The sequence below is a fragment of the Thalassophryne amazonica genome, chromosome 15, assembly GCF_902500255.1.
Source record: "Thalassophryne amazonica chromosome 15, fThaAma1.1, whole genome shotgun sequence".
NCBI lineage: Eukaryota > Metazoa > Chordata > Actinopteri > Batrachoidiformes > Batrachoididae > Thalassophryne > Thalassophryne amazonica.
The window spans coordinates 36,002,246-36,023,472 of NC_047117.1; the positions used below are offsets into that span (position 1 = coordinate 36,002,246).

At 39.9% G+C, this 21,227-nt stretch overlaps 1 protein-coding gene across 1 annotated transcript in view; it reads right to left on the reverse strand.

The window, feature by feature from the left end:
• Window positions 1–21,227, reverse strand: part of ctnna2 (catenin (cadherin-associated protein), alpha 2) — a 1,141,281-nt gene that overhangs the window by 929,740 nt on the left and 190,314 nt on the right. The gene's annotated exons all lie outside the window — the stretch shown is intronic.

Consider the following 21,227-nt stretch of genomic DNA (forward strand, 5'->3'; position numbering starts at 1 on the left):
TTTTTGGGGAGTTACACAATACCTATGCTAGGGAGTGAAAACATTACAATACAGATATTATATACATTAAAAAATGGCAATGACATTTCGTCATCAAACCATTATGGCAAAGAAATGTAATTGAGACTTTATGTTTAACAGTTTAATTACACTGTATTATAAATAGTTAAATATAACCAAGAGCCAACCAACACGTCACACTGTTATCATACTGCTGTAACTCGGATTGACAGTCACCACACTGCATCACTCAGTGTTTGCATAAATATGACTTCTCGTCTAATCTATAGAGGTGATAGTCTAGTGACTAAGCAGTGAGCTTGAGATCAGAGGATCCTCAGTTCAAACCCCCATCTGGCTGGAAAATCACTCAGGGCCCTTGGGTAAGGTCCTTAATCCCCAGGTTGCTCCCGATGTGTAGTGGCAGCACCCTGACATCGGTGTGCATGAACAGGTGAATGTGAGGCATTACTGTAAAGCAGTTTGAGCTTCTGACATAGATGGAAAAACACTGTATAAATAGAGTCTATTTACTATTTAATCTGGCATTGTAAACAACGCCGTCAAGCATGGAAAAATAATGCAGATGCTGGTGAAACGTTCCTCTCGGCCAGTATTACCAGCCAACCGATATGCTGGTCGGTCTCTACTCCTAAACATTTGTTATGTGATGACAACTGTAAACTAAAACATTAACCGTGAAACATTACCATGATCCAAGAATATCATGTAAAGCAGAAAACATGAAAACATGAAATCATGAAAACATGATTAAGCATATAGAATTCCTTGCAGACAATATCTATATAGAGGTTTGCAACAGAATTTTCAAACAAACAATAGGAATACCTATGGGAACAGCTTGTGCTCCACTTTTAGCTAACCTTTTCCTTTTTTATTATGAATATAAATTTATGAAAGATAAAGTTAAAACAGATATCCAGCAAGCAAAAACCTTTAGTAATACCCTCCATTACATTGATAACCTACTTACTTTAAATAATACTACATTTGAGAATAAAATTTTAAATATTTATCCATCAGAATTGGAGCTTAAAAAGACTACACAAACCAATAACAAACTTTCATAGTTAGATATAGTGTTGAGCATTATAGATAGACAGTTTAGAACAGCAGTTTCTGACAAACAGGATGATTTTGACTTTCATATTGTAAAATTTCCATATATGAGTAGTAACATACAGGGTAAACCTATATACAGTGTTTACACCTCCCAACCAGTCAGAATAGGTTGAATCTGTGATAATTACCAAAGTTTTTCCACGAGACACCATAAACTTACAAGTAGATTAGTTGAACAAGGGTTTCTGTATGACAAATTGGCTCTTCAGTTTTAAAGATTTGTTTAATAGATATCAAGACATAATATCTAAGTTTGGGGTTTCCATTAGAAAGCATGTAGAAGATGGAATTTGTCTGCCTATAGTAGCTATCCATAGCCTAACCAGAAGGGTAAACTTTAGAGAGAAACCTAAAACATATGATATCTTAGCTTCTGTTTAAATAGTAATATAGCTACAATTACAGCTTAACCTATTAGTTATTAATTATCTAATAACCTGCCTCTGCCTCATTTGCCTTATGCCAGTTAAACACTCTTCAGATCAGTCTTCATTTTTAGGGTTTTGTTTTCATTTTATTTTCTTACAATGAGTTTGCTACCTAAGTGGTAACTAGGCCTACCACTCTCACCGTTAACTTATCTGGAATTTATCCCTCTCCATCGAGCCAGTTAAGGGCTACCCTGGCCAACATGTCACTGCGGCCGCGAGCCCCAAGCTCTCCTTAGCCGGGAGTGGTTCCACCTCAGTATCTTTTCACTAAGGTACTTATATCTTACCTACATATATATTTCAGTACGCTTTATGGTTGTGAATATATACAAATGTCCTTTTTCTTGTTCTCTTTTTTATATTATTATATTAGTGATAAAAATGGAGGAGTGGGGTACAGACTACAGAACATGGAGAGGAAACATCTCTCTCTGCCTTCAATTGTGTTGAGACAATATAAACAATAAATAGTCTATTAAGAATTCTTTGAAATAATACATTTTGATTTTGTGACTGTTTTTGAATAATTTCAAGATTGTGCTGAAATTTGTGTTGTAGTAATTTTTGGGTAGTGCAACAAAATAAACCTATGGACAAGGTGAAAATTATGCATCTGAGTGCACACTACATCTTCGTAAGATGTCTTGTAAATCACTTCAGAGGTGTTATCTGGTTACAAAAACAGAGGTTTTAGATTTAGAAGTGTTTATTTCTCACTTACCTTTACAAAATAAATGAGAAAATATTAGATTTATACAGAAACACAGCTGTTTCGGAGAGTATCCCGCCATCTTGGATTATTTTGTTCAAGTGAACAACCAGCTGATGTGACGCTCCTATTCACTTAGATTGTTAGTCTGTGTTGCATTGCTCAGGATTCTTACAAAATAGACTTCAGGTCTCTATTTTGGCCGAGCCTGCCAGAGAGAGTGCCCTGTCTCTTGCCACAGGAAAACACCCTCTCTGACTGAAAATGAATAGCAAGTGGCCTCTTTGCCTCTGTCACTTGTTGTTGCTTGTTGCTAATGTAACTGTACCTTTAGTCATGTGGAGATGATTAATTTAAGAACGAAAAAAAATTGTTCTTGATTATATCTTGTTGCTGATCATGATTTTGAGATAAATTCATGACAGATATTAACATGGAAAAACAAAAGAACGCTACACATGAAACATTCCCTGAAGACAATTATTTGTAGCAGGTTGTCAGGTTGTATTTATCACTGGGAGGTGGCGGAGGAAAAATCTGTGAATGCAGGGTTGACAAAAGCAATGCGGTTTTCAAAGTATTTGGCAATGATGTAGTTCTCCAAGCAGCTGAAAAGCATGAGTGAACGTGTTGAGTCAGGACTGGCACTCAGAGTGCACCAGGGTGTGCACCCATTGTGCCAGACATTTGACAAAATTAATGATGTTCACCCATCCTGCTTCTCTCCTTATTTATGTGGCCTTAGGGCAGGCACTCGGAATGCACTGGCTGTACAACCCAATGATGAAAGTGAGGTAAGGAAAAGAAAAGGAAAAGATAAGACCTTGAATGTTTTTGTGGTGAGTACTTTGGGCTGGAGCGACAGTCCAAAGTGTTGACATGGAAAGGGTAAAGTCCTGAAGCCACACAAAGGGGTTGTGGGGGACTTTCCCCAAGAAATCTGGAAATTCTACATATTCTACAGTGCATTCTGGTGCACTCTAACAGTCCAGTCCTGTCTGGTTTCTGAAAAAGACAAAATTAGAAATTATAGCAAAAGAGAGAAATATGCAACATTATTATATTGCTATTATTAAAACAATATCTGCATTGCAGTGTTACTGAATGCACTTAAATGAAAAATGATGCATTTGCACGCACGCACGCACGCACACGCACACACACACACACACACACACACACACACAGCAATAATTTAAAAAAGAATTTGTGGTTCGTGTTAGTTTAACAGTGTTGTTCCTGTTATTGATTTATTGCATTTTTGTAGTTCAGTTGGTTTAGTCAGTTTAGTGAACCGTCATCTTGCTGTTACCATGAGTGAGTTTAGTGTCATGTTGTGAAATGTGGTATCATGACTGAAATATGTATTGCATTTGATGTTGCCCATCACCATCTCGGTTTCTGCATGTCCAAAAATAGAAACACCTGCTTGTGGCAGAATGCGGAAAAGATGAAAAGCTCTCAGTGCGTGTGTGCATCATGGAGAAACTGGGGAAAACTGACATTTGCCAGTTGGTATGCTCATGTATTTTGGGGCAAGGATGAATGCTGCCAAAAGAGAACATTGATAGGACTAATATTTTTGGAGAAACTACAGATATTAGCTAACAACACTGAACAATGGTAAAATGACTCCCACCACCAATGCTCCTGACCTTACGTCCTTCCCAATTGATCACTTAAACACATAGTATGTCTTAGCAATGAGGGCAGACAATTCTGTGCGGAAGATTCCTGACGAGTTTTTGGATGTGACTCTTTACATCCTTACTGCTGGTTCAGATTTGGCCGGACTTTATACACATGCCTGCCACACATGCACCCACCACACACATGTCAGGAATCTTGTGCACTGACCAAGACCTCATCGCTGACTTGCAGCAGCTGGAAGAGGACAAAAAAATCATCATCCAGAATCGTCCGCACTGACAATCCCTCCCAAAAATGGTCAAATCAAAATGGACTTTTACAGATGGTCTAAATTTTTGAGGTCCACAACAGGACCATGAGTAAAGATGAATCGCGACTTATGTGTGCACAAGTTAACGGGGCTCATCTGTAGATATCTGAGTTTTTAAACTCCATTTCATATATCCAGAACACTACACTGTCTATCCATTCATTTGATGTCACCACTTACTCCAATTAAGGATCATAGGGAGCTTGAGTCTATCCCAGCGGTCACTGGGCAAGAGGTGGGGTACACTCTGGACAGCATTCCAGATTGTCACAGCACCATGTGCAGACAAACACATCCATAGCTATGGTTAATTTAAAGTTTCCAATTCACATAACCTACATATCTTTGGAAGTGGGAGGAACCCAGAGCACCCGAAGGGAATCCAAGCAAACACCACACAGAAAAGGACCAGGTGGGAAGTGATCTCACGACCTTCTTGCTGTGAGGCAACATTGCTAATGTAGCAATCATGGCCTCACTTAGGCAAAAGTGCACTACTTTGCTTTCCTGAAAGGCTGATCTCAAGCTGAGAAAAAGACTATTGCTACATTTCTTTGAATAACTGCTCGGTCTCCAACTGGACATATCTCCTGAAACACGCCTTGGAACCCTACATCCCAGCTCTACATTCCAACAGAGTGACAATTCAGAGTTCTTCAAAGGTGTCCCTGGAATCTGTTATCGGTGAAATTCCGACCACTGTAAGTTATAGTACATCTTATTGGCCCCACGTCAAGGCAAGTGACTTCACAGACTAGGCCGGGATATCTCTTGCTTTCACTTCAAGAGGGGAGAAGACCTCTTTGTTTCAGTGCAAAGAACATTATTTTGTCCACATATGAAAATTAATGTTTTTCTTGTGTATAATCACGCAAAACACTTTGGATATATTCAATTTAACCCGACGTGTTCCTGCTATAACTTGGTATGTTAAATGTGATTCTTGAATTATTAATGCTTTGATGGTGAAATATTTTGTTTTTCCATCAATGGTTTGTTTATGTTGCAGTTGGGGAACTTTAATAATCTTAAGCCCCTTTCACACCGGGGCTGCTCCTAGTTGCTCCCTGTTGCATCATGACGACGCAGCAATTTCTGCGTCATGTGTATGCAGCAGGGGGCAGAGAGGAGGTGAGGTTCTCTGCACAGAGAGAGTACACAGTTTGGCTGCAGACAGACTGTGCACTCTGACTTCTCTTCTAGTTTATATTTGTTCTTGTGCTGAGCTGCAGGTCTGTGCTCTGAGTTATGTTATAGTTTATCTTTCCTCCTTTGACCGCGAGATGCATGTGCCTGCGAACGAACCGTCCATTAGCAAATGTGGAGATGTCTGGAGTTATACTTGATGTTGACATGTCCTGTCTCTGGCAATCAGTCTGTGAGCAGGACTTCTGTCCTTTTTTGCCCTTTTTTAACACTGTGATGAGAGTTTGAGGAGAGAACAAGGAACTAATGCCTGCAGCCAGACAGCTTTTTTTCCTTTCTTTAGTGTTCACATGTGAGCGCATGAACGAACCTTCCGTAAGTAAATGTGGAGATGTCTGGATTATACTTGATGTTGACATGTCCTGTCTCTGGCAATCAGTGAGCAGGACTTATATGGACTTTATACAAAATATCTGTGAGAGAAAAGCGAGGAGCTGCTGCAGCTGCAATCTGCATTTTTTTCTGTGCCGTTTTTTGTGTGTTTAGTTTTTACTGCATTGTGTACATGGTATAAAAACAATCCTGCATGATTTATACTTCGGGAACAATGGAACAAAGCAGAAATCATAAAATGGTGTCGGGTAACGTTGTCTTGTGAGTGTGTGGCTTCCAGTCATGCTGAGTACCATCCTGTGCATTTGTGTTTATTTTTGTACAAAACCCCAAACTAACTTTGTAAAGTGTCAAAATAGTTTATTATAGTTTGCGGTGTGTTTTGAATAAATGTGTGTGAAAATTATTTCCCGCTTTACTTTTTTCTTTTCTTTTTCTGATTGTAAACCTTTATTACACTTATAAAACACCACTATAGCATATATATTCTGAAAGTACAGGTTGTCCTGAAAAAAGAGACATACCACTTGATTGTGGGATGCCGGGTGAGCTTTTAACAGCAATAATAATACATTTATGCCAAGCGAGTTAACTGTCCAAAAAATGCCCTTGGACCCAGATGGTTAATTACTTTTTGACCTGCTGGTGAGGTCCATTCCAATTTAGTTCAGTTTTGGATTTTAATAATTATATTTGCTAGTTTATGTAACGCCATGTGTGGCCAAAGTTTAAAGTTTAACAAATGCAAATTATTATTTTTCATCTTTCGCTGCACTAACCACTAAGACACCATACTGCCCTTCACACTGCATATCAAAAGTGCAAGTGTCTGCATCTGAAACTGATAGCCCAAAACACAAATGCAAAAAGAACTACATTGTGGACATCTGAAACATTCTTTATGACTGTTTTAGTCTCGAAAGGTTAAAATCGCCACTTTAAGTATTTTGACACCTTAATTTTATTATCTATTTATTTATTTATTTGAAATACGTTTTCAACAAGGATGTTGATGACATAAAGGTGTCTAAAAATACAATATGTAGGGCAGTGATTCTCAACCAGGGTGCCGCGGCACCCTAGGGTCCCGTGATCGATCGTCAGGTGTGCCGTGGGCAATTATCAAATATCACCATTATTGGGTGTATCTGCTGTAATAGTGTGGCAGATGATGTAATGCTCTTTTATTCCAGTAGATGGCAGCACAGCGCTGTACTATAGTATAATAGACATACTTGCGCACATAGCGTTGTGCGTCTCCATGGTTATGGGTTGCTGACTACAGTGTGAGTCTCAGCTGCTCACGGAGCATGGCTCCTCTGGGGAAGGAGAAACCGCGTTGGCTGTGGAGGTGTGTGGGGAAGGTGGCCTGACCTCCGTTGATGTCACCGTGGTCAGACTTGTGCCTCCTCGCTCACAACTGGGTTCGCTGAAGGCAGCCTCTGTGCTCCGTGAATATTAGAGTGGCAGATTATTGTGAATAAAAGTGTCGACACGTCTAAAAAAAAACACTTGAGATCAGAGCGCAAAATGCTTGAGGATTTTTGAAATGCGGTGTTTTCTGTATCGATTTTCTATTGCGATAATAGGGTTTTGTGCAAAACCAGAATAGAATTATAATATTATTTTGGTTGGTGGTGTGCCGCAGGATTTTGTAAATATAAAAAGGGTGCCACGGCTCAAAAAAGGTTGAAAATCACTGATGTAGGGGATATAAGTTAAAACAACATTTAAATAACTATGAAGTTTAATTAGATACCTCAAAAGGGGTGTTATAGCATATATTGTCACAGGGCATATATTGTCGCCATGAAGATATATCAATCAATCAATCAACTTTTTTCTTGTATAGCGCCAAATCACAACAAACAGTTGCCCCAAGGCGCTCCAACGAGAATATGTGTCCAGGTTTTACAGCACATATGTGTCTGGTGTGTTACTACATACAATCCACTGCACCAGCGACAATATTGTCACAGATATGCCACAACAGTTGTGTGTGTGTGTGTGTGTGTGTGTGTGTGAGTGAGTGAGTGAGAGAGAGCAATAATTAGAAAAAATAAGAATAATAAGAAGAACTTTATTAATCATTCAAAAAACAAATATTTTTGGAGAAATTAGCAATTTGAGCTAACCAGTAAACAACAAACATTGTGCTACAATGAACCGTGGGAGTTTGGGGTCTGGGAGTTTTAAATGTTATTGTGGTTCGTGTTAGTTTATAATAATTTTGTATTATTTTAATTTGTGTATATAGGCGGCTTTGTAGCCATTTTTAAGTTTTTTTTTGTTTTTTTTTTTGTCATGTTTGGTTCTTTTAATCTTTGTTGTTTGTTTTTTTGTTTTGTCATGTGGACCATGATGGAAATAAGTCTTTGCTTTTTCTTGCCATCCCCGGCAAGTATATGTACATATTGTACGTATATATTGTTATTTCATATCATGTATTTTGCCAACTCAATCAATCAAAGAGAGAAAGAGAGCAAGAGAGACTTGCTCGAATTAGATCCACGCACCTTGGGCGTAAAAGCTGGTTGGATTTATGCATAAATCTGTGGATCAGCACAAGAACTGCCGGCGCAGCGTAAATCCCCATGTTTGTTCCGCCGGCAGCAGCCCAAATCATCCTCATCTGCACGTATACATTAATATACTGTAATATCGTGCATGCTTAATACAAGTTCACAGCAAAAAGCAGCTGTTTAAATGTCTGCCATCGCTGGCAGGGGCTATTTCATGTATTTCTCATTTGGAATTGTGCCAGTTGTTGCCTTCTGTTCGCGCCAAAAGCTATGATACTGAATAATAAACACGTATTATAAAAATATATAAATCAGAAGGCAATATGTAGGAGAATTTCCTTGCAAGTGTCATTTCATGGCTCCAAAATAGGCCACAGCCCAGCTCACATGGACTTGTCATTCTAATACATAAATGACAAAATAAAACTTCTCTTGTGATTTGCACCACCTCATTGGTTCTTAAATCTCACTTTGGGGATCACATCACCGGGTACCAGTCACGTTCAGCTGCGCGCTTTGGCAAACACATGGTAAGGAATGGAGGTGCAAGAGGACTCAGCAACTGCATGTACCACTGTGCTAATGCACAGCGTGAGGGTTCAAGGTCTCTGGCACATGCCCTGTTCTGTCACTGCCATCAGCAGCAGAAGCAGCAGCAGTGCCAGCATTTTTATTATTACTGAGCCAATATCACCTGAGTGCTTTGAATAATTCACCAACATCTGAGTGCTAAAAGTCATGCAAAAAGTATGTGGTGTTCTGCAGCCTGCGCAGAAGCATCCCCGCGTTACGCATTGCCAGTCAGTGTATGATGGACTAAACCATCTTCCTCAGTCCTGGGCACAGTGGTCACTAAAAAAAAGTCCTGGCACTGTCAATAAGGCTTGCAATAAAATAAATGCAACACTTTTCATGCGCTCACAATGATAAAATCCTACAGAACCGAGCCTAGTGCGCATCCAGGGGAAGCCTACTTAGACCTCTGTGCAACGGCTGCCCGCCTCCCACTGCCCTGCCCTCTTGAGAGCGCCACGAGCATATTAAACAAATAAATAAATGCCGATGATTTTATTACATTATTGGCGGACGTAATGAGAGCGAGTTAGTGTGTGTGTGTGTGTGTGTGTGTGTGTGTGTGTGTGTGTGTGTGTGTGTGTGTGAGTGAGTGAGAGAGAGAGAGAGCGAGAAACAGAGGAAAAAAAAAAATCATAGCTAAACATCAAGTTTCATTTCTTTCTCTGATGACCGTGACCGGGAACGATATGTGCCTTGATTGTTAGTATATATCTTGGGACGATATGTGCCGGCGACATTACGTGCCACTGCCTTTGAACATCGGCATATATTGTCGACATACAACACGACAATACGACAATATGTGCCATAACAAGGGGAACCACCTGCATACTGCAGGAACTTGATCATGTTAGATAGTCTTCGATCTGAAAGTCATAAGATCTGGACACGATTGATTAAACATCTGTCTTCAACTGGACACAAGACAAATAACTGGTGTAATATTTATAGATTTACTTACAGTAAATGTAGAGGATATAAGTTAAAACATTTAATTAAAGATAAGATTTTGACAATATGGGTAATGATTGATAGTTTTATTACATAACTTGAACTGAATTAAATTGAAATGGAATACTGAGATATGTTGAGATGTGAAAAACAAGGAAAAAGAAAAGAAAAGAAAGCACTCAATATAGAATTTTAACAAGAATAAATGGCTGAAACTTAGCGGTGAATTTTGGGTTCACAAATTATTGTTTTCGTTATTATGATTATAATTAAAGAAATCCACTTTGCATCACTGACATCAAAGACCATCGGAACACTTGAAGGTTCACTTATCTGGGTCCTTTGCATTGGGTAGATTGATTGGGTAGATTTAGCATTTCTTTTGCTGCTTAAAAAAGAAGGTTTGTACTTTTGTTCAGAAGTGAAATTTTGTTATGGACTCAGTGCCCTCTGCTGCACCAGTCCAAACACTGTAGCCGAGTTTCTTTTTTCCCTTGGAGGTGATTGTTTTGCTGATGGACTGACATCACCCTCCACTGCTATTCTGAATATGTTTTATAATAAGAAACACTTTCAGTTCATCTGTATGCTCATTGCACTGGGGGTTTAATTGCCTGAACCATGTCAAGGGTTAATAATGGCCACTACTGGTGCCTGTTTTCTAACAGGGCACAGGCAGAAATTGGACTAACATTGTGTGAAGAAGAAGATGTGGAGAAAGTGTCTGAAGGCAGCAGGAGAGGAGAAACGCTAGATGTATAGAAATCAGAGTCGGGACTTTGAATGTTGGCAGTATGACTGATAAAGGGAGAGAACTGGGTGACATGATGGAGAAGAGAAAAGGAAGACATACTATGTGTTTAAGTGACCAAGTGGAAAGGAAGTAAGGTCAGGATCACTGGTGGTGGCATCAAACTGCATCAGTGGATGCAAGGAGAAATGGGGTTGGGGCCAATTCTAAAGGAGGATTATATGAAGAGTGTGTTGGAGGTTAAGGTGAGACAATGGTGAGTGTGAAGTTAGAAACTGAAGGTGTGATGACAGTGACTGTCATTAGTGCATATATGCCCCACAGGAAGGTTGTGAGATTGTAAGATGAAGGAGAAAGATTCCTGGAGTGAGTTAGATGAGGTGGTAGAGAGTGTACCCAAGTATGAAAGAGAAAGAGCTTAATCTCATCTATGTGATATTCCATAGATAGTTAGTGGATGTACGCCAGATTACGGAAAATTCCAGCTGGGGTACTTGGGGTTCTTGTCTGCCACCTGGCCAATGACCATGCATGCTCGTTGGCATATCCCACCCGTTGTGTCAGTCTCAGCTAATGCATGAAGTAAGCAACAGCGGGAGAAACATGATGCCCACTATGTGAGCTAATACAGGGCAGAAATCTACAAAACAGAAACTACAATGTGATTAAAGAACATTTGCCTGGGTATGATACCAAAGCTTTGTCAAAACTGCAAATTAGTGATAAACACAAAACATTCCAGATGGTTGAGAAGTGTTTGAAACACTCATGTTTCAAGCACAGTTTTAGTTTCCACATGAAAAGGAGGCAAAGTTGTGCTGTACTGCCACCTGCTGAAAACTGGCACTGGCTCAACTGTTCAAGATCGTGCATTCATATCAAATTTCATATTGAAAGACTACAGCCAGTGCAGCATGCATATGTGCACCAACACAGTTTGCGTGTTCTCTCAGCACCTTCACTTTTTACTGTGGTAAATTACGCATGAATGGATTCTGCATACATTTCACACTAAAAGACATAGGTAATATCTTAGGAACAACAAGATTCTGAGCAGGGGCCCTGATAGAGTTGATCCAGTGCCTGTATTTAATTCAGCAAAGTGCATTTGCTGATACAGACTTTTGAAGCCCCTTTGAAGGACCCTGTCAAAATATTAAAGCATTTCAAACTCCTTGAAGTGTAAATTACTTTTCTCTGCTGTCTACTGAATGAAATGTATTATTTAAGTTTTCGTTGGACACCTAATTCCTTTGGAGGACTAATTACACTGTGGGTAGATTGGGAAATGATCAAAACAACCCATTATTCAACTGTATAATAAAAAGATAAATTGTTAATTAAAAAATATCAATCATTAAGAAAAATTTAAGTTTCACACTATGTAGCTTTGCATACTTACATTATTTTGGAGAGATATGTTTTAATTAAAGAAGACACAATCTGTCATTATCATTTGAGTGGAACCTGGATCGAATGGAAAGGGAAAAACCCACAAACCACCACACAGGCCTGCTCAGACCTGGAAGCTGCTGGTCTGACACAGTAATGTCACCATTTACAGTCAAGTGAAACATAAAGCACCATGGGCTGAGAGGCTGCCCTCCAAAAAAAAAAAAAAAGCCCTGCTCCACCTTCAACTAATATTTGCAGCTGGACATAGGGACAAAGAAAAACTCAGACAAAGATTGAGTTCTTTGGTCCCAACAACCAAAGTTGTGGCTGTAGGAGTTTAGGTGATGCATTCAACTCCAAGAACACTGGACCATTAGTAAGCATGATGTTGCGAGCATCATGCTCTGGGACTGTATTGCTGATAGTGTATTGCATAAAGAGTTATTTAAGTCTACCAATTTAGCAAATAACAGTAGTCAACTATTCAACCAAAATTCTGCCAGAACCTTGTTGACTGCTACCATAAGTGCCTGATCAAATTGAAAATTTGGACATTCAACGAAACAGTGTGTACTGCAGTTGAAATTTTGGCAGTTCATGTATAATTTTGAACCAGTGATGATTTCAGTAAAGCATATATTAAATACAACTTGTGCACAAGTTTGTTTTTTTACCTCCAACAAGGAGGTTGTGTTTTCGGTCGTGTCTGTTTGTTGTGAAAGTGTAGGAACACGGACCCACAACAGGGGGCGCAATGAACGGACAATGGAGGAAGGTGAATAACAAGGTTTACTATTGTGAAACGAGCACAATGAATACAACAATCACAATTTGGGGTAGAATCCGCTGGTGTCGTGTGGGCAGGCTCGAAGGTAGGAGACGTCCGTCTCAGTCGAACCGAAACCACCCAGATCTCCTCTGCCACCGAACCCTGGAAATACTGGAACCGCCAAGTCCCGAATTCCCAGGTGGCCACTGCCTCCGCTCGTCGGATCCGGTACTGCTGGCGGGAGAGAGCAACAACACAGGCGTGGATGCGACAGCACCCAGTAACGGAGAGGGGAGAAGCCGCCTCCACCTCTAGTCACAATATGGCAGGCAGGTGAGTACTTATCCAAGCAATTTAGCTTTCAGTAATCAGCTGTCCTGAAAAGGTTTAACAAGTCTTTTAGCTAGTTAGAATATAAATGCAGAGAACGTTACCTCAGTCTAAAGGCGATATCTCGGCACTGAGGTGGAGACGCCGTCCTCCTGATATACCTCTGTGCTGAGTGGAACAGCTGTGTCCAGTGATGGGTGACAGCTGTCACCCAGGCTGCTCCCATAAGGCGGCAGCGCCCTCTGGCGCCTGGAGCCCGCACTCCAGGCAGGGCGCCCTCTGGTGGTGGTGGGCCAGCAGTACCTCCTCTTCAGCGGCCCACACAACACTGTTTGTTTGTTAGTTGGTTTCTTAGCAGGATTACTCAAAAAATCCTCAGCGGATTTCAATGAAATTTTTACCAGGGGTGTATCTTGGCATAAGTTAGAAATCATGACATTTTGGTAATAATCCGGAACACGATCCGGATCCAGTAATTTTTTTTTTAAGGATTCTTTATCATTGCAGCATAGGGCCAATTTCAACATTTTTGCATCTAACTTCATGAAGACGGGTCACAAAGGCTGAACAAAGTTACGACAACAATAATTTAGCATTTGGTTCTCCTCATTGAATAAACCTCTTATTAGAAAATTAAAAAAAAACTTGTGTAATTCATGCAGTTTCTCTTTATAAATACATTTGCTGAAGATCTCACGGTTTAACCCTCTGGGGCCGACGCCATCGTATACGATGGCTGAGACCAAGCTTTACTAAATTATGAATAATTTTTTAATGATATGAGATAGAAACTTAATTTTTTTTTTGCAGAAAAGTTAACTCCGCGGACTTTTGAGCCACCGTTCACCATCTTTGTACTCCTCATAGAACCTGTGTGATGATGGGGGCAATGTGAGTGTCCAATCAGAATTGGTTCACCGTCACATGGTATTCCAAAATCCAATCGTAGGGCAGATTCACCTCACGTGACACACCAAAGATTGTTTTTAGGATTGATGTGTTACTAGTTTATTATAGTTTGCTGTGTGTTTTGAATAAATGTGCGTGGAAAATTATTTACCGCTTTACTTTTTTCTTTCTTATTTCTGATTGTAAATCTTTATTACACTAATAAAAGACAACAATGGCATATATATTTTGAAAGTACAGGTTGTCCTGAAAAAAGAGACATAAACTTGATTGTGGGATACAGGGAGAGCTGTTAACAGCAATAATAAAACATTTATGCCAGGCAAGTGAACTGTCCAAAAAATGCCCTCGGGACCCCAGAGGGTTAACCCCTGATTCTTAAACAGACGGTAGATGTGTGAAATGATGTGGAATAAGTTCTCTTTGCCAAAGGGTATTCCATGTGATGTCAGTGATCCTATGGCCTTGGCAGAGGTTGCGCTCTCCGAGGGTTTCGAGTTTTTTTTTTTTTTTGTCCTGATGAACAAGTATGTTGTATAATAATTCTTTCCCAGATACATATAATTTCAAATAATGTATGTAAAGCTCAATAATGCCATGGTATTCACGTCTCTGATAAAAGGCTGTAGGTAATTTATCCAGCTGCAGTAAGACTGTATAATATCTCAAAAATGTTTTTTTAGCACCATAACCCACCAACTGATGTTGCACTACTGGCTACCTTTACCACCACCTTTTGTGCTTTATTACATGCACATTTGTGCAATTTATCCTGTGTAATACTTTTACCATATCTATACATACTTATACTCACGTATATTCTATTTTCACATAATCTGTCCACATCAGTATTTATAAACTCACCAGCAAACATTGATGGTGTGTAAAATGTAAATAAAAACAGAATACAATGATTTGCAAATCCTCTTCAACCTATATTCAATTCAACAAGATATTTAATAAAGAGGAAAAATAACTGGTGCAACACAGAATAAGTGCCGGAAAGTTTAATAAGGTGCTGAAAACAAAATATACAGCGGGATTAACATTTCGACATGAGAGTCACATCTTCCTCAGAGTCCTCCAAAGACAAAGATGGTACAGCTTAAATACTAATAAGAAGCAAGGATATTAATGTTCAAACTGACAGACTTTTTTTGTTTTTGTGCAAGTGTTGCAGGCATCATATCAAATCAGCAAATATTTGCACAAAAACAATAAAGTCTATGAGCTTGACATTAATGTCTTGTATTTGTGGTGTATTCAATGAAATATAGGTTGAAGAGGATTTGCAAATCATTGTATTCTGTTTTTATTTACATTTTTCACAACGTCCCAACTTCACTGGAATTGGGGTTGTAGTATTGGGTGCATATTCACATCCATAGCCCATTTCAGATAAAGATCATGAACAGGCTGTATATCCACAATAGACCTTACAGTACAGATATTTGTCCATTCCTTCCATGGCAGTGGTGGGCACAGCTAACCAAAAAGTTTAGGGTCAATAAATGGTAATCAGCTAACTGAAAAGTTATCTTTTTTTAACACTAAACCATAAACTGTCTAAAAACTTATCAGAAGCTACAGATAACCGATAACTTTAAAATTTTGCCTCCCATACTCTCTCAGCTACTAAGAAGTGATTTTGAGTTTAACACCACCCATAAAGCTTCTGACAGAACCAATGGCGATCACAAACCCAAACAGCCAATGAACCAGCGCTTGTCTATGTGCGCTCTGCCCTCTGCTGTAAGAAAGTGTTATTTACATGACAGGATACAGTGGTCCCGCGATGAGGCAGAGGTCTTGAAATGGGAAAGCAGGTTTGAATTATGGTTTTGCTTTAAAAATAAATTATTCTGGATAGAATAATTACATAAATGTAACCTCTTAAAATGTACAAAGTGATATATAACACATGTGTTAATTTAAAATAATGCACTAATTCTGAAAATTTGAACATTAGCACACGAGCCCCAAAGGGGATTATGGGTAACTAAGCCTCCGGCTCATTACTGATTGGTTGATTCATTCATTCTATGTAAAAACCAACACAAGTGAATCGCAATATCGTGCAATCTCTCTAAAATTAGAAAGGTCTTGTCAGAGTGATGTTGAAAAACTAATTCATGCATTTATTCCTCTAGGCTGGACTATTGTAATTCATTATTATCAGGTTGTCCTAAAAGTTCCCTGAAAGCCTTCAGTTAATTCAAAATGCTGCAGCTAGAGTACTGACGGGGACTAGAAGGAGAGCGCATATTTCACCCATATTGGCCTCTCTTCATTGCTTCCTGGTAATTCTAGAATAGAATTTAAAATTCTGTCTTCTTACTTATAAGGTTTTGAATAATCAGGTCCCATCTTATCTTAGGTACCTCTTAGTACCATATCACCCCAATAGAGCGCTTCGCTCTCAGACTGCAGGCTACTTGTAGTTCCTAGGGTTTTTAAGAGTAGAATGGGAGGCAGAGCCTTCAGCTTTCAGGCTCCTCTCCTGTGGAACCAGCTCCCAATTCAGATCAGGGAGACAGACACCCTCTCTACTTTTAAGATTAGGCTTATAAAACTTCCTTTTTTGCTAAAGCTTATAGTTAGGGCTGGTTCAGGTGACCCTGAACCATCCCTTAGTTATGCTGCTATAGACTTAGACTGCTGGGGGGTTCCCATGAGCACTGAGTGGTTTCTTTCTCTTTTTGCTCTGTATGCACCACTCTGCCATTTTAATCTATTAGTGATGATCTCTGCTGTCTTCCACAGCATGTCTTTTTCCTGATTCTCTCCCCTCAGCCCCAACCAGTCCAGCAGAAGGACTGCCCCTCCCTGAGCCTGTTCTGATGGAGGTTTCTTCCTGTTAAACGGGAGTTTTTCCTTCCCACTGTTGCAAGTGCTTGCTCCTAGGGGGGCGTTTTGACCATTGGGGTTTTCTGTGATTATTGTATGGCTTTTGCCTTGCCACATAAAAGCGCCTTGGGGCAAACTGTTGTGCGATTTGGTGCTATATAAATAAAATTGATTTGATTTGAATCAATGTAACGTGTTGGTGTTTACAAATAAATGTGCTTTTGAAAATATGTCATTTTTTTCATTTGTATAAAAAAATAAAGAAATTTTCAAGATCCCACCAGAGAGTGCCTAAGTGCACGTGTGTTGACATCACAACCCTATTCGGTTAGGGAGACAAGGTTTCTTTCAATAACAAGAACTGTCACAAAACTTTGTGTGTTGGAATTGTGTGGTGATAGGAATTGCCTTTTGAATGCTGAATAATGATGGCAGTCACACAAGAAATCAAATAATAGTGAAAACATGTTCAGTGCTGTGTTATAACAGATCAATCAGTCGCTCTGTGAAGCGTCATAACATCAAGCCTGGTTCACATGGCAAGTAATTAGGCGATATCGTTGCCAATATTCCCCTTCTGACAATCTTAAGGATGCCCCGCCAATCGTGATGATGCTAAATATAATCTCATCAGGTATTCCTGCCGTGTGTGGTTTGTAAGAGCCCTCTGATCTGCTCAGAAGGACGTAAGGAGCTAAATGTGACATGCAGCAATCAGAAAGCGAGGTGTCTGACCTGGGAATGTTTGTGTGTGTGAAATCTGTTTTGTGTGTGTTGTTTTTACCATGTGGCTGACACCACACACTGTACACCTAAAACCCTGTCAGATCTACGATTTGTGTTTTATATCCACGTGTGGGGTCTCTCAGGTTTTGGGAAACCTACAGATAATTTTAAAATCCTGCCGGTCGACACACACGTGACATAACCGGTCCCCAGTAGATGGGAGTGTTCTATGCCATTTGACGCCAGTTATATATACAGCTGAATCACAATTTGGCTTTGGAAAATCAACCTGGCTTCTTCTGGCATTTTTAACTAAATACAACACATAACAATGTTTATAAACTCGCGAATATATTCACAAGAATTTTAGGCACAATATACAAAGAGTTTAATGCTGTTGTCCATGTGGAGCCTCATCAGAGCGTCTCAAAGTATTTTCCTGTCACGAACTTTTTACCCATAATGCCACTGTGCAACCCCCATGTCCACACTAAAACCTTCAAAATTAGTGCATTACTTTAAAACAAACAGAATCTGATATTTCACTTTATAAAACTTCAGACGTAACTTGTCCGAAATAGTTTGGTTAAAATTCTACCATAAGTTAAAACTTCTATGCCTCTGGATGACTTGGGTGCTATGCCAGCGTATGGGGTCAAAAGAATTACTTTTTTTTCTTTTCTATGACTGGTTCTCTTTTGCCTGCAGAGGATAGAGCGGTTTGTTCTGGAACCAGCTCTTCTCTGTTTGTAGAGGACAGAACTGCGGCATCTACTACAAAAAATGACATCTGTAAAATGTTAGCGGTCTAAAATTATCAGAAGATAATGGTCTGATGATGGTTTTCAAAGTTATCTGAAAAGCTAATCTGATATGAAAACATTATCTTCAATAATTAGTGGTTAGCAGATTAGCGGAACTGTGCCCACCACTGCCCATGGGGGACATAAATAATGTGAACTATTGTCTCCATCATAACTGCATCTAACACAAGCAGCTGCATCTCTGTGTTACGCAGTAACACTCATGCACGCGTCAGGCTTGGAGCTGGATGGCTCTCACACTGCAATAAATGATGCACCTTCTAACTCTGTAGGAGATATGACGTGGAACTTGTGCCAGGCTGTTAAACCATTAATAAACTTAAATATCACCTCAACAGCAGTCCAGGAGTGTTTCACAATGCAGACGTCGACATGAAGCCGGGACAGCGCCCTGCGGTTAAATCCTCTTATCCAAAAGAAAAAAATAATAATTCCATGTGAAATCCAACCATCGTGGGGTCCAGGTTGCATTGTGCTCCTGAAGAGGGCAAACAAGAAAAAAAAAGGTTTTCCTGGAAAGGCGCTCCATCTGAGGGACAGCATGGGCAACTGCCAGCAATCGTTGAGCAAAGCTGTCCAGTGTGCCCTGTATGCATGTGTGCTTAGTTGCCCATGCAGCGTTATGCATACACATAGACATAGACACACACACACGGCTGAGTGATAATTGCATCACCATACACACATACACATGCACACACGCGTGTGTGCCTGAGGAACACAGCGCTCTGGTCTGTGTTTGCCATCCAGACATTTGGAGATTGGGCAGTCTGTAGTGCCTTTTATGGCCATCTGACAGCAGTCTGTGTCATCTACAACCGCTCTGGATGTGATCTGATAGGTGTGGAACGGCTGTCTGTCTGCGCTCCAACATTGCTGGCCACGCCTCTTTTACTCTTGACTGTGTTGGATTATGGCAATATTTGCCATGTCGGACATGGCTCCTGCACATTCTAGCTATGTGCGACAGGGGCTTTAGACTTCGAAATAATGGGCCAGTCTCAGATAGCCTAAAACAGTGATCAGTCACACTGCACCAATCATTCTGGTCTTCTGCCCAGTCTGCATCACAATATGACACCAGTTAAGGTTTACATCATTTTTTCTTCTAACAAAATTCCTGGTTCACAGTCCCCTTTAGTTACCTCAACACATGTTTTGCAGCAAACCAGTGTTGTTCATTTGGTTCAGCTAAGTATTGTGATAATGTGCTAACAATAAAGCTCAAGTCTGTTCTAGTACTTGTCATCACATAAATCAAATTGCCAACAAGTTCACAATACGTTTTAGAATTAGCAGATTCACCTTCATTCTAAACATTAATTTTGTTTTCACATGGGGTTGAAGTTGGTTTGTAGTTAGTCGTGTCTAATCTCTCCAAGATTTTTCTGATGCATCTCTTCTGGTTCATTTCTTTGTTTTTTAAGTCAATGCCTAGGAAATATTTAAGTTTCCTAAGATCTTTAATTTTGAATTTAGCTGCCAACATTTCCTTCACAGGTTTGAGTATCTGACCATCACTCACTGCAATAATAAGATAATCAATCCATATCATCAAGATCACCCTCTGATTTTCAGTTTGTTTACTGTAAGCACAACAGTCAGCTGAATTCTGCACAAAACCATTTTCAATTAGAAAATCATACAGCATTTTATTCCAATTTCATTCTGACTGTTTCAGACCATAAAGTAACTTGTTAAGTTTACAGACTAATCTCTCCCGTCTTTAATTCCACCTCAAATCCTTCAGGTTTATCCATAAATACCTCACAATCAATCGGAGTATGTAGATATGCTGTTTTGACATCCATTTGATGTAATTCTAAGTCATATTGAGATGCATTAGAATATGTACAGATGTTCTATCAGCGGTCGCCTTTTGCCAAATATCTGGCCTTGCAGATTGTCTCAACTGGGTTTTCCTTGACAGTATATACTGTTAACATAATTAATGATGTACTCATTATATATTGATTGGTACAAGGTTGATGATGTTCTTCTTCCTATAAGATCATGTTTGAATGTGTTCTGCTGAATTTGCCTACTGTGTGACCTTTTCTCTGTATGGCTTATAACTGAAAACTGTGTGACTCCATTCGTAGCTAGAAAGAGGATAAGGTATGTGACACTGTGTACAAGGCTATGGTAATCTCTGGGGACGAAAAACAAGATGTGCTCTCAGTGGAATGTATGACAACATGTGTGAATGTGAGCTGATTGATGCATGGATAGGTGATGACTGGAAGGAGTGCTAGGGGCTGCATCATGAGTGCATAATGGCAGCAAGTGATGGAAGACTGCACTGCACGCAGGACGAGAAGTGGACCAATCAAGAAAGAATACAACATCTTAGGGTAGTCACGTAATGTCTAGAACAGGAACACAGAGACTTTGGATTCAGGAAGAGACAGACGGGGGTTCTGCTCAGAGTGCCTGACAGCTCCTCAGACACCTGTCTGATCGCTAGAGCAAACTAAGCATGAAACCAGAGACTCTGTTACTGTTACTTTGGCTCACTCTCTGCATTAAAATGGCGAGGTCAAACTGAGAAATAGACTGAGTCCTGGTCATCCTTCTTCCATCAACGGTCGCACGGAGAAACTGAAAGGTATCTTCTGATTCATTGATTTACAAATAGAAGTGGTACTTCCATGGCGACATTTTTACAGGACACAACGGGGGGTTTCACCAACAATACCAATCTACCCCCCCTCTGCTCATTTGCACTCAAGCAAAGTATTATTCTTTATCCAAAGTGTCCATTTCACCCTTCATAGCCTTAGCCCATAGCTCTGGTTTTAGGGAGCCCGTAGCCTTTTTAGTGTCTTGGGTACATCGCATGCAA